At 45.5% G+C, this 14,466-nt stretch overlaps 1 long non-coding RNA gene across 1 annotated transcript; it reads right to left on the reverse strand.

Annotated features, from left to right (window-relative positions):
- Positions 1 to 1,083: 1,083 nt before the first annotated feature.
- On the reverse strand, positions 1,084 to 4,880 carry LOC308576182. Its single transcript, XR_014003132.1, has 3 exons — positions 4,809 to 4,880; positions 1,592 to 1,706; positions 1,084 to 1,160 (listed from the first exon to the last, which is right to left on the reverse strand). It is a non-coding gene; the product is annotated as an uncharacterized lncRNA (long non-coding RNA).
- Between the last annotated feature and the right edge of the window lie 9,586 nt (positions 4,881 to 14,466).

Below are 14,466 nucleotides of genomic sequence, written 5' to 3' on the forward strand. Positions count from 1 at the left end.
AGTCTGCCATGGCTGAGGGCCACCTGCCAGTGGTCTGCAAGGCACATTAAATAACCAACATTGTCTAACCTCCCCGCAAATAAATCAGGGTGGATGCTCATTAAATAGACAATGTCATCTCACCCCTCTGCAAAGAGATCACCATGAATGCTCAATAACCAGACTGTCTGGAAGCACCATAATTCTCCCTTGGTGATGATTTTGCACTCGTAGAGAAGTTCTGGGGAAAGCTAACAGTTAAGAAGAAGAGCTTCCCAAACCTGTAAGCAGGGCTGAGAAAGATGTTCTGCTTTTGTTCCTCTTCCCCTGCTTTGCTGTGCGGGTGGCCTCCTGGTGGTGGCCTGTTAGGAGCCACTATTTTAAATTTCCCACAATGCCTCAATGTAGTGCTGCTCCAGAGTGTTGTGAAAAATGGGGAAAGGTGCTTCACAGACCCAGATGCCCATTGTGTTGTGTTGTGTGTGTGTTGTGAGGGGAGAGGGAAGCAGCAAATATCACCTTGGAAGGCCCTGTAGGTGCCTTGGCATGTGGCCCAAACTGCTGGGTGCTGGTGCAAGCTTGCTGGCAATTGTAAACAAGCTACGTCACAAACACAAGGAGGAGGGAGAGTGTCTAGGAATGCTCTCATGGCCCCCCAGCTTCAAGAGAAACCAGCTGGCCCCAGTAAGCTGTACACCAAGGTGTGGGGGTCTCACTTGGGGATACATCCGTTTTTGCCATCCATCCTCACTTGTGAAAATACTACCTACGAGGTCCTGGGTACATTATGGAGAATGCAATGAGACATTTTTTCTTTCAGCTGGACTCTAAATCACTCTTGTCAGGCTGCTGCCCTCCTCTCCCGCCACATACTCCCCTCGCTTCTCGCTCAGCTTCCAAAATGTTTCTCAATGAGCCTGTGATATCTTTTCCAGTGTCTTTTATTTATGGAGTTTTACATTCTCCTCCCAGGGAGCCTCAAGGTGAAGGAAGGCAGATTTAAAATAGTTGCAACACGCACACCTCCTATTGGAAATCAATTTATTTGTCCCTAAAAACATTTTTTTCCTCTGTCTGTTTGTCTCTGTCTCTTCCCACCTTCACCTTCTCCTCCCCAAACTCCTGGTGCAAGTGGAATGGCATCCCTATGAGGAAAGGTTGCAGCCTTTGGGACTTTAAGCCTAGAGAAAAGGCAAGCAAGAGGCAACATGATAGTTGTTTATTAAATGATGCCCAGCATAGATAAAGTTTTTATCTTTCTCTACTAGAGTCCGAGGGACGCGTGTGGCGCTGTGGATTAAACCACAGAGCCTAGGACTTGCCGATCAGAAGGTCAGCGGTTCGAATCCCCACAACGGGGTGAGCTCCCATTACTTAGTCCCTCCTCCTGCCCACCTAGCAGTCCGAAAGCACGTCAAAGTGCAAGTAGATAAATAGGTACCGCTCCAGCGGGAAGGTAAACGGCGTTTCTGTGCGCTGCTCTGGTTCGCCAGAAGCGGCTTAGTCATGCTGGCCACATGACCCGTAAGCTGTACACCGGCTCCCTTAGCCGAGGGAGCATGCAACCCCAGAGTCGGCAACGACTGGACCTAATGGTCAGGGGTCCCTTTACCTGTACTAGAGTCCGTGGACATCCAATGACCAATGGCTTCTAGCCTGAACCTTGATCATGAGAGATCACCAAAAGGATTCCATCGCTGGGAGAATCCAGAGGGAGTATCTTTCACCTACAAAGGTAGAAAAAAAAGATTAATAAATTCCCCTGAAAAGAGATTGTGAAACAGGGCATTAAGATATTTCAAACACAATATTCAATAATAATAAATTGGGAATTAGAATGGAAAATAAAATATTTAAAACAGAAACAATTTGAACAGGCTAATAAGCCAGGGAAACTACTAGCTTGGCAAATAAAAATAAAAAACAAGAAAAAACCTGTAATAATAAAATAAATATAGGAGGAGGAGTGGAAAAACCAAAAGAAATAAGAGACCAATTTGTGAGTTTTTATACAGAACTATACAGAGCGAAACGGGGTAACTTAGAAGAAATGAGTAAACATTTAGAAGACAGTGAAATGCCTAAGATATCAAAAGATAAAATGACATCTTTGACTGGACCAGTGACAATTATGGAAGTACAGCAAGTAATTTTACATGCAAATTTAGGGAAAGCACCCGGATCTGATGGACTTTCAGCAATATAGTATAAAAAGCTACAAGATTACCTAATACAACCTTTAAAGGATATTATGAATATGACCTGAAATGCAGGGGAGTTGCCAGAATCCTGGAAGAGTGCTTATATAATTTTGATCCCTAAGCAAGGTAGAGACCCAGAGCTGGTTCAAAGCTATCAACCTATATCTTTGTTGAGTAATGATTATAAACCTTTTGCAGATATATTAGCCAACAGTTTGAAAGCTGTATTAAAAGAGGTAATCCATCAAGATCAGGCTGGATTCTTGCCAGGAAGACAAATGAAAGATAATATCAGAAATATAATTGATGTAATAGAATATTAAAAATTGAGAAATGAAAAACAAGCAGTCTTAATATTTTTAGATGCAGAGAAAGCATTTGATAATGTCTCCTGGGACTTTATATTTAAAGCTTTAGAATATATGAGCTGTGGAGACACTTTTATAAAAGGAGTTAATAGATACAGAAAAAATCAGCAAAATTGATAGTAAATAATGTATTGACTGAAAATTGTAAGATAACCATGTATGCAACTACAGCTACAATAACGTTATTTTCCCAACAGTGGAAGGATGAAGAGGTCCCAACAAAAGAAGATTGGATACAGAAACTAATGGAGTATGCAGAAATAGAGATACTTACCAAAAGAATAAGAAGTCAAGACAACAAACTTTATAGAAAGGAATGGAAGAGGTTTATTGAGTATTTACAAACAAACTGTAAACAGATCAATACATTGGCAGGATTATTGTAAAAATCTGCAGTTTTAAAAATATATAGGAGATATATGCAAGAACAGACGATTAAAAGAATAAGTTAAGGCAATTTGGAGTATGCAGTAAAGGACGAAAATAAATGTAAAGAACCGCAGAAAGAGGGAGAAGGGAGTCAAAATTGAAAATGTTACAACTTGGTTAAATAATAGTTGCAATATATATTAATGAAAATTCTCTCTCTCTCTCTCTCTCTCTCTCTCTCTCTCTCTCTCGGGGGCCTATCAGAAGATCTCAGCAACTGAGGTGGAGCATAAAGGCTACATCGGTGGAAAAGGCCATAAATCAAGTTTAAAAAAACAAAAAACCTATCATGACAAAACCAACTCTGGTGTGTTTTATGACTCAGTTAAGAGTAATGAATGAGGAGCTGGGTGCTTATGTTAGCTTTGGCTCTCTGGCTGATGAAGAAAAACTGATGTTGAACTCCATGATAAACTACAAACACCACCCTGGCAGAGGAGATGGAAACCACTTTTCAGAATCTCCACTTCAGCACCCCTTCAAGGGATGCTGAACAGCAGGTGTTCCTAGTGGTGAAACTCAGCAAGGGGGAAGTAGAGATCTTGAAAGAGTGTCATCTGTTCTTAGTTTCAAAGAGGCCTGAAGAGACCTGGAAAACCTGCTCTTTGCCTCAGCAGTTTCTATCCTAGCCCTATTTTGTGATTGACAAAAGCAGACTCTGTCAATCTGGGAGCTTTCAAATGTTTTGGACCAGAGCTCCCATAAGCCATTGGCTCTCCTGGCAGGGGTTGATGGGAGTTGTAGTCCAAAACATCTAGAGGGCCCCAGGCTGAGCTCTGTTTGTTAAGGGTGTTGAAAATTGAAGCTCGGGGAGGAGCAAACCACAATTCCCAGGATTCTTTGGGGGGAAGCCATGTGAACCTAAGAACCTAAGAGGAGCCTGCTGGATCAGGCCAATGGCCTATGTTGTCCAGCATCCTGTTCACAGTGGCCAAACAGTTGCCTGTGGAAAGCCAACAAGGAGAACTTTAACACAACAGCACTCTTCCCTCCTACCAGAGACTGGTATTCAGAAGCATTTTTGCCTCCCAACAGTAGAGGCAGAATAAAGCCATAGTGACTAGCCCTCTTCTCCTTGAACGTTGGCTGGAATGTGTCCTTCAACTCTGACCATGCCTCTTGTTTGCCCAAATGGAGGCTAGAGAAAGGGGTGTGCTAGCATGTGTAAACACTAACCTACAACACAAATGTTAAACTACTGTACAAAGGTCCCGAAAGCCAGTGTGGCATGGTGGTTACAGTGCCGGACTATGACCTGCGAGACCAGCGTTCAAATCCTCACTCAGTCGTGATGCTCACTGGTTGACCTTGGGCTACAATCGTTATTTCTCAGCCTAACCTACCCCACAGGGTTGTTGTGGGGATTAAACAAGGAGCAATAAGTACTGTGTACTGTGAAGGTGACTTGGAAACTACAACTACAGTCGTACCTTGGTTGTTGAACACCTTGGTACTTGTACATTTTGGCTCCCGAACGATTGAAATCTGGAAGTGAGTGTTCCAGTTTTCGAACTTCTTTGGAAGCTGAACATCTGATGCAGCTTCCGCTATTGTTTCTGGCACGCCTGAGCAATCGGAAGCCAATCGGAAGCCGCACCTTGGTTTCTGAACGTTTCAGAAGTTGAACGGACTTCCGGAACACATTCTGTTTGAAAACCAAGGTATGATTGTAATCCAGAATGTGGCTGCCAGACTGGTGACTGGGAGCAGCTGCCAGGACCATATAATACTGGTCCTAAAAGATCTACATTGGCTCCCAGTACATTTCCAAGCACCATTTGAAGTATTAGTGCTGGTTTTTAAAGCCCTAAACGGCTTCGGCTCTGAATACCTGAAAGAGCGTCTCCATTGCCATCGTTCAGCCCAGACACTGAGATCTAGCTCTGAGGGCCTTCTGGCAGTTCTCCCACTGCGAGAAGTAAATCTACAGAGAATCAGGCAGAGGGCCTTCTCACTAGTCACCCCCCCCCCACCGCAAAACGCCCTCCTGTCAGATGCCAAGGAAATAAACAACTATCTGACTTTTAGAAGACATGCGAAGGCAGGCCTGTATCGGGACTCTTTTAAAGTTTGATGTTTTAATGTGCTTAATGTTTTTAATTTGTTGGAAGCTCCTCAGACGGGCCAGGACATCCCAGTCGGATGGGCAGCATATAAATAAATTGTTGTTGTTGTTGTTGTTACCCCACCTTGAGCTCCTTGGTGGAAAAGGTAGGATACAAATACAGCAAATAAAGAAATAAAATTTGCATGCATTGCTCCGCCCATGTTCACCTCTAGCCCTACTCACCACTTACATGTGGCCCCTGTGCTGGGAAAGACTCCCCCTCCCTGAACTAAGTCCTATGCCAAATCCAGAAGAAGAAAAGGCCTTTCATTTCTCAATGGCAGAGAGGCTGTAGCAGAGAGAGCAATTGCTCGTGACTCTAGGCAGGATCATCCTCATGCGTTTGGCATTTCCTCCTCTTTCCTCCTCTCCTTTTTCGCATCAGAACCCGGTCAAGCTCAGTTCAAGTTTACCCCGAGGCCCCCTCCTGCGATGGCTGCAGAGGTAACCTTTGCGGTGCCCTCAAAACTCTCCGGAGCCTCGCCTGCCGCCTGGCGGAATAAACTTCCTCGCTTGGCACACACAGCTGCCTTGCCCTTATCTCTTTGAAGATTAAGGAGCTTTAACATGTCTTTAAAGTGAAGCCCTTCGCCTCGATTTTATTCCCATTATTAATGACCAGCAAACCCTTGCTGCTTCCACCACCACCACCACCCTTTATCTTTTAAATATGTTTCTCCCCTCCCTTTTATTTTTTTTAAAATGGCAATATTTCTTTTAACTCAGAATATGGATGAGTCTTTGCCTAGCAGGGCAGTCTGCGCGCCATCTGTCAATTTGATGGGCGCAAAGCCTCTGTTTTCAGCTGGCATCCTGCACAGATTTCAAAGTTGTGAGTCACCCGCTCCACCAGCGGTTGTAAGAAGGGCAGGGAATATAAGCAAAGCACAAGGGAGACAGCTTTCTGTTGCACTACCTTTCATGCCGTACAGTTTCTACTATACTTTATTGATTCTTTATTTTGTTCAATCCATTGATAAAACATTTTTCTCTGTGTTCAGGTAATTCAAGTACATGGATATCCACCCCTCCTCATTTAATCCTCACAACAATCCTGCGAGGTAGGTTAGGCTGAGAGGTAGTGACTGGCCCAAGGTCACCCAATGAGCTTCAGGGCTTAGTGGAGATTTGAACCCTGGTCTCCCAGCAGTGCCAGATTTATGTATATGCTAAGTAGGCTGAAGCCCAGGGCCTCTAAATCCAGGGAACCTCGCCAGCTTGCCCGCTCCCAGTGCCGCAGTCTCCCCTCTCCCAAAATTGCAAAACCAAGACTTCATGCGAGGGCAGGGCAACTCAGGCCCAGCAACTATGAGACTCAGGGCTAGCCAGTGGGGCCCAATTTGTAGCAGTAGGGCACAACTTGAATTTTTTTTTTTTTGTAGGACCCCAGTTCACAGCCAAAGTCTGGAAAACAGTGACCCCTATTGCTGAAAGCAGGTAACCAGCAGGGAATGCTTCAGGTCAGCCTTTGCACTGTTGACTAAACACCTCCTGCTGTGCAGATAATGGAGCAATTTCCCCTTAAAATAATGCATTTTACAGCATGGTCATTTCAAGAGGGGCTTGTCCTCCACATCAGTGCAGCACTGGAGTCAAAGGCATCTCTCCCAGCCAGCCTTCAGCCCGCCTGCCCAAGATGGACCCCAGTTTTTCTTCTTCCCAGCACACTTTGCTAAAAACTCTCTTTTCCTGTCACTTACCATCCAGTTACCCTGGCAACCTTCTGTCTGTCCAGGCCCCAAATTCCTCCTAGGTAGCCATCAACACCATTAATGCCTCTATCCCAGGTGAGGCCCTGGTTTGGATAGGAAGCTAAGCCTAGGAAGCTTCCGATTAGAGTTTGCCCCTTTGTGAAGAGGATTCTGGTCTTGATGGGCCTCCAGCAGGCTCGTCTCATGTTTTTATGAAAGGGACACCAGCAGATCTTCAGAATTCTCCACATCTCACGCTGCAACTTTCACACCACATTCTTTCTGACAGATGCGCAGGTGGCAAAATGGGGGCTCTGTGGTGAAGATCATTGTATCAAGCTGAGCAGAGGCTGCTGGACTTTTGAATTTTCTGTATGTTCCCTTCATAGATTTATTTTTTTGTGGAATACACAAAGAACGTCACTGAAGGATCAAGGTCCACCGTTCTGATCGTTCAGGTGACAAGTCACTGTCAGGTGATAAAGACTTGGCTCCCCCACTAGCCAGGATTCGGACGCCACGGGAAATGTCAGTGTTTCACAATGTATCTGTTTTCAGAATCAGAACAGACAGTCGCAATGCCGAAATATAGGATGAAACGTCGTGAAAAGCTGCCAAACCAAGATGCCCCAAGTGGAAGAAAGTGCCTTGGCAAGGTGACAGAAATGTGTCATTCAAAAACATAGATTTGAATATATATATATATATATATAAAGGTATTCTTTGGAATAGCTGTTTGTTTGTTTGCATTTTCTGGTGGAAAAGCAAACAACCAACTTTTTAAAAAATGTTATTGGGTTTATTTAATGTTAGTACAGGTAGAAGCGGGTGGCGCTGTGGGTGGTCGCGGGTGGTGCTGTGGGTTAAACCACAGAGCCTAGGACTTGCTGATCAGAAGGTTGGCAGTTCGAATCCCCATGACGGGGTGAGCTCCCGTTGCTCGATCCCTGCTCCTGCCAACCTAGCAGTTCGAAAGCACATCAAAGTGCAAGTAGATAAATAGGTACCGCTCTGGCGGGAAGGTAAACGGTGTTTCCGTGTGCTGCTCTGGTTCGCCAGAAGCGGCTTAATCATGCTGGCCACATGACCCGGAAGCTATACGCCGGCTCCTTCGGCCAATAAAGCAAGATGAGCGCCACAACCCCAAAATTGGTCAAGACTGGACCTAATGGTCAGGGTACCCTTTACCTTTACCAATGGCTACTAGCCATGATGACTATCTTCTGCCTCTATGGTCAGAAGCACTAATGCTTCTTAATACCAGTTGCTGGAAGCCACAGGAGGGGAGAGGGGGCTCGGGTCCTGACTGAGGGTCTCCCACAGGCATTTATTTTTATTCTTTGTATATCGTATTGTTGTTTTATTGCTATGGCCAATGGCTGGCGCGAAGAAAGATTCATTCATTCATTCATCTGGTTGGCCACTGAGAACAGGATGCTGGACTAGATGGGCCACTGATGTTTATCCACAGACATGGCGGTTTGCAGTCTGTCAGACAGCAGGGTCAGCCCTGATGAGTTTACAGCCAAAACATCTCTGATTAATTTCTGCCTTTGATCTGGGTTTCTCTTTTCGGTGCTTGCGCAGGACCTTTCCCAATACTCCTTCTCCCTCACCCATGCTCTGCTTGGGCTCTCATCTCTTTTGTTCTTGCACATTTATTCATCTTCATAGGCCAGCCTTAAGAACATAAGATAAGTCCTAGTAGATCAGGCCAGTGGCCCTTTCCTCACAGTGGCTGACCAGATGCCTGAGAGACACTCACAAGCAGGACCTAAGATCAAGAGCAACCCTCCCCTCATTTGGTATCCAACAATTGCTATTCGGAAGTATTACTGCCTCCGGCCATGGAGGCAGTTCCTAGCCATGCTGGCTAGCAGTGGCGTAGCGTGGGTTCTCAGCACCCGGGGCAAGGCAAGTAATTTGCGCCCCCTAACTTCGGAGCATCCTTCCGAAGCCTGGCGGCGGGAGGAGGTCTCTCCGCCCCACCGCCAGCCTTCGGAGGAGGTCCGAGGACAGTGGGGTTCCTGCTTCCTCGAGGAGGGCCAGCCAAACGCGCCCCCCCAATGTTGCGCCCGGTGCGGCCGGCACCCCTGGCACCCCCCACGCTATGCCACTGCTGGCTAGTAGCCATTGATAGCCTTATTCTCCATGAATTTGTCCAATCCACTTTTAAAGTCACCCAAGTTGGTAACCCTCCAGATGTCGTGGACTACAAATCCCATCATCCATGACCATACGTGAGGGTAAGAAATCAAATATTATTAGAACGATGTGGGTCCTGTGCCTTTTAGGGGCCTCGTGACAACGGATCAAAATTTTATCCTGAAAGAAAATGGCAATCAAGATTCAGAGATAATTTGTGATGCCCACCCCCACCCCCATTTTGACTGCCTAGGGGCCTCCACAGGGTTTAATCCACCACTGATTATGGTTCTCCCTTTTACGTACTTGTCAGGGTGTGTGCATACCTATACCTTCTGTCCGTCTAATGTTTTGTGTGAGCACAATTAAATCTAAATGACGCCCAGTGCTATTTTTCTAGAGAAAGAGTTGCAGGAACTCACCTCCCTTGTTCTCTTAGAATGACAATGGTGGCAACCTGAGAGGTGCCGGAACTGAGTTCCTGTGAGTTCCCCCTGGGGGAAAAACCCTGATGACACCCATACACACCCATACACAACTGGGCTATTGTTGCAAGACCCCAGACGGGGATGGGGGTTGTTTGTTTGCTTGTTTACAAATCAAACTCTTTTTTTGGGGGGGGAGGGCAGAATCTTTGCCTTCCTCCCTGAAGCTGGATATCAGACACGCATCTGTTATTTGAATTACCATCCAAGCATCCAAGGTCCCAGGGGAGAAATTTTGCATTAAATCAAAATGAGATGGTGGGTGGGTTTTCTATTTTTATTTTTGACAGTTAAAGAAAGAACCCACCCATTCCTCCCCATTCTGTTGCAGAGTATTGCCAATCTTGTCCTCATTCCAGCAGCATTCATTGATCTGACACCCCCCACCCCCACACCACAATGCTTCTTCTCTGAATTGTTGCATCTTTTCTAGCTGATGGGCCTTGACTTCCTCTCATTACTCAGAGGATTCTCTGGAATGGCATCCTCTCCTTCTGGGCTGCTTGTCCCAGTTTGAACTTCCTCAATTCCCAGCATGCTCTAGGAGGGAAGTAGGAAATATCTGGAGGGTGGTCTGCTCTTCACAGTTCCATCTGCACCTCTGGCCATTGCATAATCTCTCTCTGCAGCCTTTATGGAGTGTGTTGTTATTTTCCCATAAATTGTTCTCTAATCCAGCTACAGATGCATTATGTTTTGTTGACACGCATCCCAATCTCTGAGCAGGGGAAAGCTTCAGGGATCCTTGCTCGTGCCATGAAACTGGTTTCCTTAGAATGAAGGTCACTGGAGGCTTACAGCATTTCTGTGATATAATAATTTATTTGCACATAGAATATGCAGGCTGAGTGCAAGCTTACTTACTCACACAGTACATAGTGAAGCAATGGAAATAGAAAACCTTTAGCTATGCAAAGGGAGCACCATTTAAGCTCGTGAATCGTGGTAGAGAGACTACTTTAATTATTGCAGTCACACAGAGAGGTGCTTGTAGGTAAGAAAATAATAAAGTTGTTTGCTGTAGGAACTACATAACTTGGATAGAAAAGGTGTCTAGTTCTAGTCTAAGCAAGTAGTCTAGAGAAGGACAAGGCAGCCATGCTTGCTCCTTTGTTCTCTGTGGGGATTAAAGATTACCTTCATATTGAGGTCTGGGGAAGAGGAAAGAGGAGGAGGAAGAATTGTAAAACAGGATGCAACCTGAGTTCAGTGGTACCGCGGGTTACATATGCTTCAGGTTACATATGCTTCAGGTTACACACTCCGTTAACCCAGAAATAGTGCTTCAGGTTAAGAACTTTGCTTCAGGATAAGAACAGAAATCAGGCTCTGGCAGCACAGTGGCAGCAGGAGGCCCCATTAGCTAAAGTGGTGCTTGAGGTTAAGAACAGACCTCCAGAACTAATTAAGTACTTAACCTGAGGTACCACTGTATATAAGTCTAAGCAACAAGGAGCTACAGATACAGGGATAATCTGGGAATCTGGAGGTCCCTTGCTCTGTCTGTCTGAGCCCTTCTGCTGGAAGCCCGCTGCAAAGCCCTTCTGCTGGAAGCTGAGTTGCACCCAAACTTCCAGCAGTAATTTACATAATTAATTTCATAAATGACATAAATGTCAGCAACTGGCTGGACAAAGAGGAGTAGTGGGAAGCACCAGCTGGAAAGTGAAAGCCCAGAGGAGGAAGGCTCAAAGCCAGGGGATTGGTGGTGGGGCATCGAGGAGAGGTCAGAAGAAGATTGGGAGGAGGTGCCAGAAACCAAAGGGGCAACAGGGTTTAGTGAGCAGGACGAGCCTGTGACAGAGATAAGTTCAGACGCAGAGGCTGAAGCAGAGGAGGGAGGTCAAGAGGCTGCTGAAGAATCCAGGGAGTCTCCTGCTGCAACAGGCTCCCCTCTCCCTGGTCTCTATGAACGCGCAGAATAGTGAGAGCAGAACAGAGGTCAAAGGTGCATAGACACCTCTGTTTGGAAAACATCTGGGAAAGGAGGAGGATTATAGAGGTGTGGAAGCCAGCCCTGGTAACTGCTCTATAGGGGCAAGACCTACTGGGAATTGTTGCTGAGTTGTATGCCATTTCCTTGAATAAAGAGTTAATTTCACTGACAATGGAGCCCTGTGTCTTTCATGCTAACCTGCGTCTGACTCCAGACGTGACAATGAGTTACATAATTTTATAAGTAATTTGAATGGGGGTAAAGAGGATGGAATAATGTGTTGACATCACTGCATAAGTAACGTAGTAAAAATCAACGTTTGAGGCTGAAGGACATCTCCACAGTGGTGAGAAAACAAAGGGTGTTTATTGCTAGCAATAATGGCTCAGTGGGATCACTCTCCACAAGCTGAGCAAAGTCCCAAAAGGTTAAAGGTAAAGGTAGAGGGACCCCTGACCATTAGGTCCAGTTGTGACTGACTCTGGGGTCGCGGCACTCATCTCGCTTTATTGGCCGAGGGAGCCGGCGTACAGCTTCCGGGTCATGTGGCCAGCATGACTAAGCCGCTTCTGATGAAACCAGAGCAGTGCACGGAAACGCCGTTTACCTTCCCACTGGAGCGGTACCTATTTATCTACTTGCACTTCGAACTGCTAGGTTGGCAGGAGCAGGGGCCGAGCAACGGGAGCTCATCCCATCGCGGGGATTCAAACCGCCGACCTTCTGATCAGCAAGTCCTAGGCTCTATGGTTTAACCCACAATGCCACCCGCGTCCCAAAAGGTTGGGGCCTCCTTAATCTACATAGCTGTAATCTGTTAAAGCAATGCATATTCATAAACTTCCTCCAATCTAAAGTTACAACACAATCCTAATTATACCATGTATGGTCTTTCTTTCATTACCTATTCACTGAGCAAGCGAACAAAGAACTCTCTCTAAGCAACACCCCCCCCCCCCGCTGCACATGATCTCTTTGCATTCCTTTCTACCTGAGGGGGTTAGGACATTTGAAGGTACATCTCAGAACAGCAAGGCATGTCTTCTTTCATATGCAGACGCTTAGGAATGTTTTTACAACCTTGGGAGTAAAGCTGCTCCTAGAACAAGGTAAGACACTGGAAAGAAACAATACGCCCAAGGCCTCTAGCCTGGCTAGTTAGCTGAGCCTATAGATCTCTATGTGCATCAGTAATCAGTTACGTAAATGAAGTAAGTTGCGTAATTTTACCATACTGTAGTTTTGGGAGGAAGGCAACCTGCAGAGAAACAGAAACAGTGCTGCAGAACAGAAAACAACGTCTACTCACAGCCATACCTGGGATCCTTCAACAGTTCCTTCTCCAGTTCCAATCGCTCTGCCTAGAGACAAATTATGATGTGTAACTTGGCCAAGGTGGGTGACACCCTGCTTAGCCCCAAGTCTGGCTTGCAATTTCCTGACTCATAAAAAGGCACGTTTCCTTTGTACCCAGGTTCCCACCCAGTCACACACCAGTGATTCCCCCAACAAATATATGACACAGCTAGGAGGCTGGCTGTTTTCTTTTCTTTTCTCTTTTAAAAAAATTGCTCCATATGTCAGAGACACATGGAAAAACGAACAAGAGAACTCCCCCGATGAGGGAGCAAAAAGCCTCTCAGTTTACAGGGTGCCGAGACTGATGGAAGGCAATGTTAACATTTTAAGACTGACCCTACCGCCAATTGCGAGAGCGTCGTTGTTGTTTTTAAGCTGGAAAACAGGCCAAGAGGCAGTTGTTAATAGACTAATGATTTGCTTGCCTTCTGAAGACCGGGCAGCCAGGAACACTGACTGCTCCTCAAAATGCAGTCTGGCCTTTTTTTATTCAGCCAATAAAATGCAGTCAATGATCAGCCCTTGTAGACCGATTCTCCTGCCAGGCATGGGGTTTTTACAAGACTGTAACCAGCCTACAGAGAGGACCCGAGAGCTAACAGACTGACTCACTGCACTCCAATACTGCTGGCTTTTAAAAGTTGCTGGGGGGTTGACAACAGAATTGCATTTTAGGAACCAGTCCATTACAAAGTGTTAGTTGAACCGAACAATAAGAAGTTGGGGGCAGAGAGAGAGGGAGAGAAAGGTGGAGACCCAAAAGAGGACAACAGGAGACTTGTGAAATCAGCATTGGCTACAGACAGTATTTTGCTTTTTCATTGAGTTGACAATGGTTAGCAAGAGGTTTGCTGCTGCAGGTATTTCTTTAATCCCATTTCCACCTTTTGGGCCAAATAGATTTGGTATATTTTTGAAACTATGTGGGGAAAAACCTCTCGAGTAAATAATAATAATAATAATAATAATAATAATAATAATAATAATAATAATTTCTATTGCAATTGTAGGGGAAGACACCCCAGCCTATTTCATGTCACTTTCACTTGCATTCCTCCAAAGGCCCACTCCATCTCATTTCTATGTGAATCTGCCATTTTTAAAAATATAAATAAACTGCACGAAAAGTAACACACTTGAAGTATTTCGCCTCCAAATGCACACTTTTAAAACATAGGTGGAAACATTGCACAAGCTGACAACTGTGTTGGAACACTCGGCATGTGCAAAATCTAGTGGGCAATGATATTCCGATCTGCAATTTTCCGAGGCTGTCACAATTCCCAAACATCAAACTCTTTCAGCATAGCTAGTAAATCCCCTAAAGGTATGGAGCACAGCGAGATAAGATGGAGCTTGGCTTGGCATCAGTGGCCATGAGTGCATCTTACTGCTCTTGGACAGTGATCCATGCCCTGGTAAATTCAGGACTTGATTACTGCAAGGCTCTCTATGGGGGGCTACCCTGGTCTGGAAGCACCGCCTGCTGCAAAAAAGAAGAAGTGCTGCAGCTGTTGTTGGGCTCCCAATATCCCCAGCCAGCAGGGCCAGTGATGGGATGGGAAGTGATGGGAGGTGGAGCCCAATAACATTTGGACGATTAGAATTTCCAATCCCTGCAGCAAAAGATACTCTCGTTTTCATTTAATGGAGAAATCCTGGCTCTGAGAACCAAGTAAAAAGTCCCGAATAGTGTGTGTGTGTGTGTGTGTGTGTGTGTGTGTGTGTGTGTGTGTGTAAAATTTAAAGCTACTGTATGTATATAC

The sequence above is a fragment of the Podarcis bocagei genome (genome assembly GCF_964188305.1).
Source record: "Podarcis bocagei genome assembly, chromosome: 16".
NCBI lineage: Eukaryota > Metazoa > Chordata > Lepidosauria > Squamata > Lacertidae > Podarcis > Podarcis bocagei.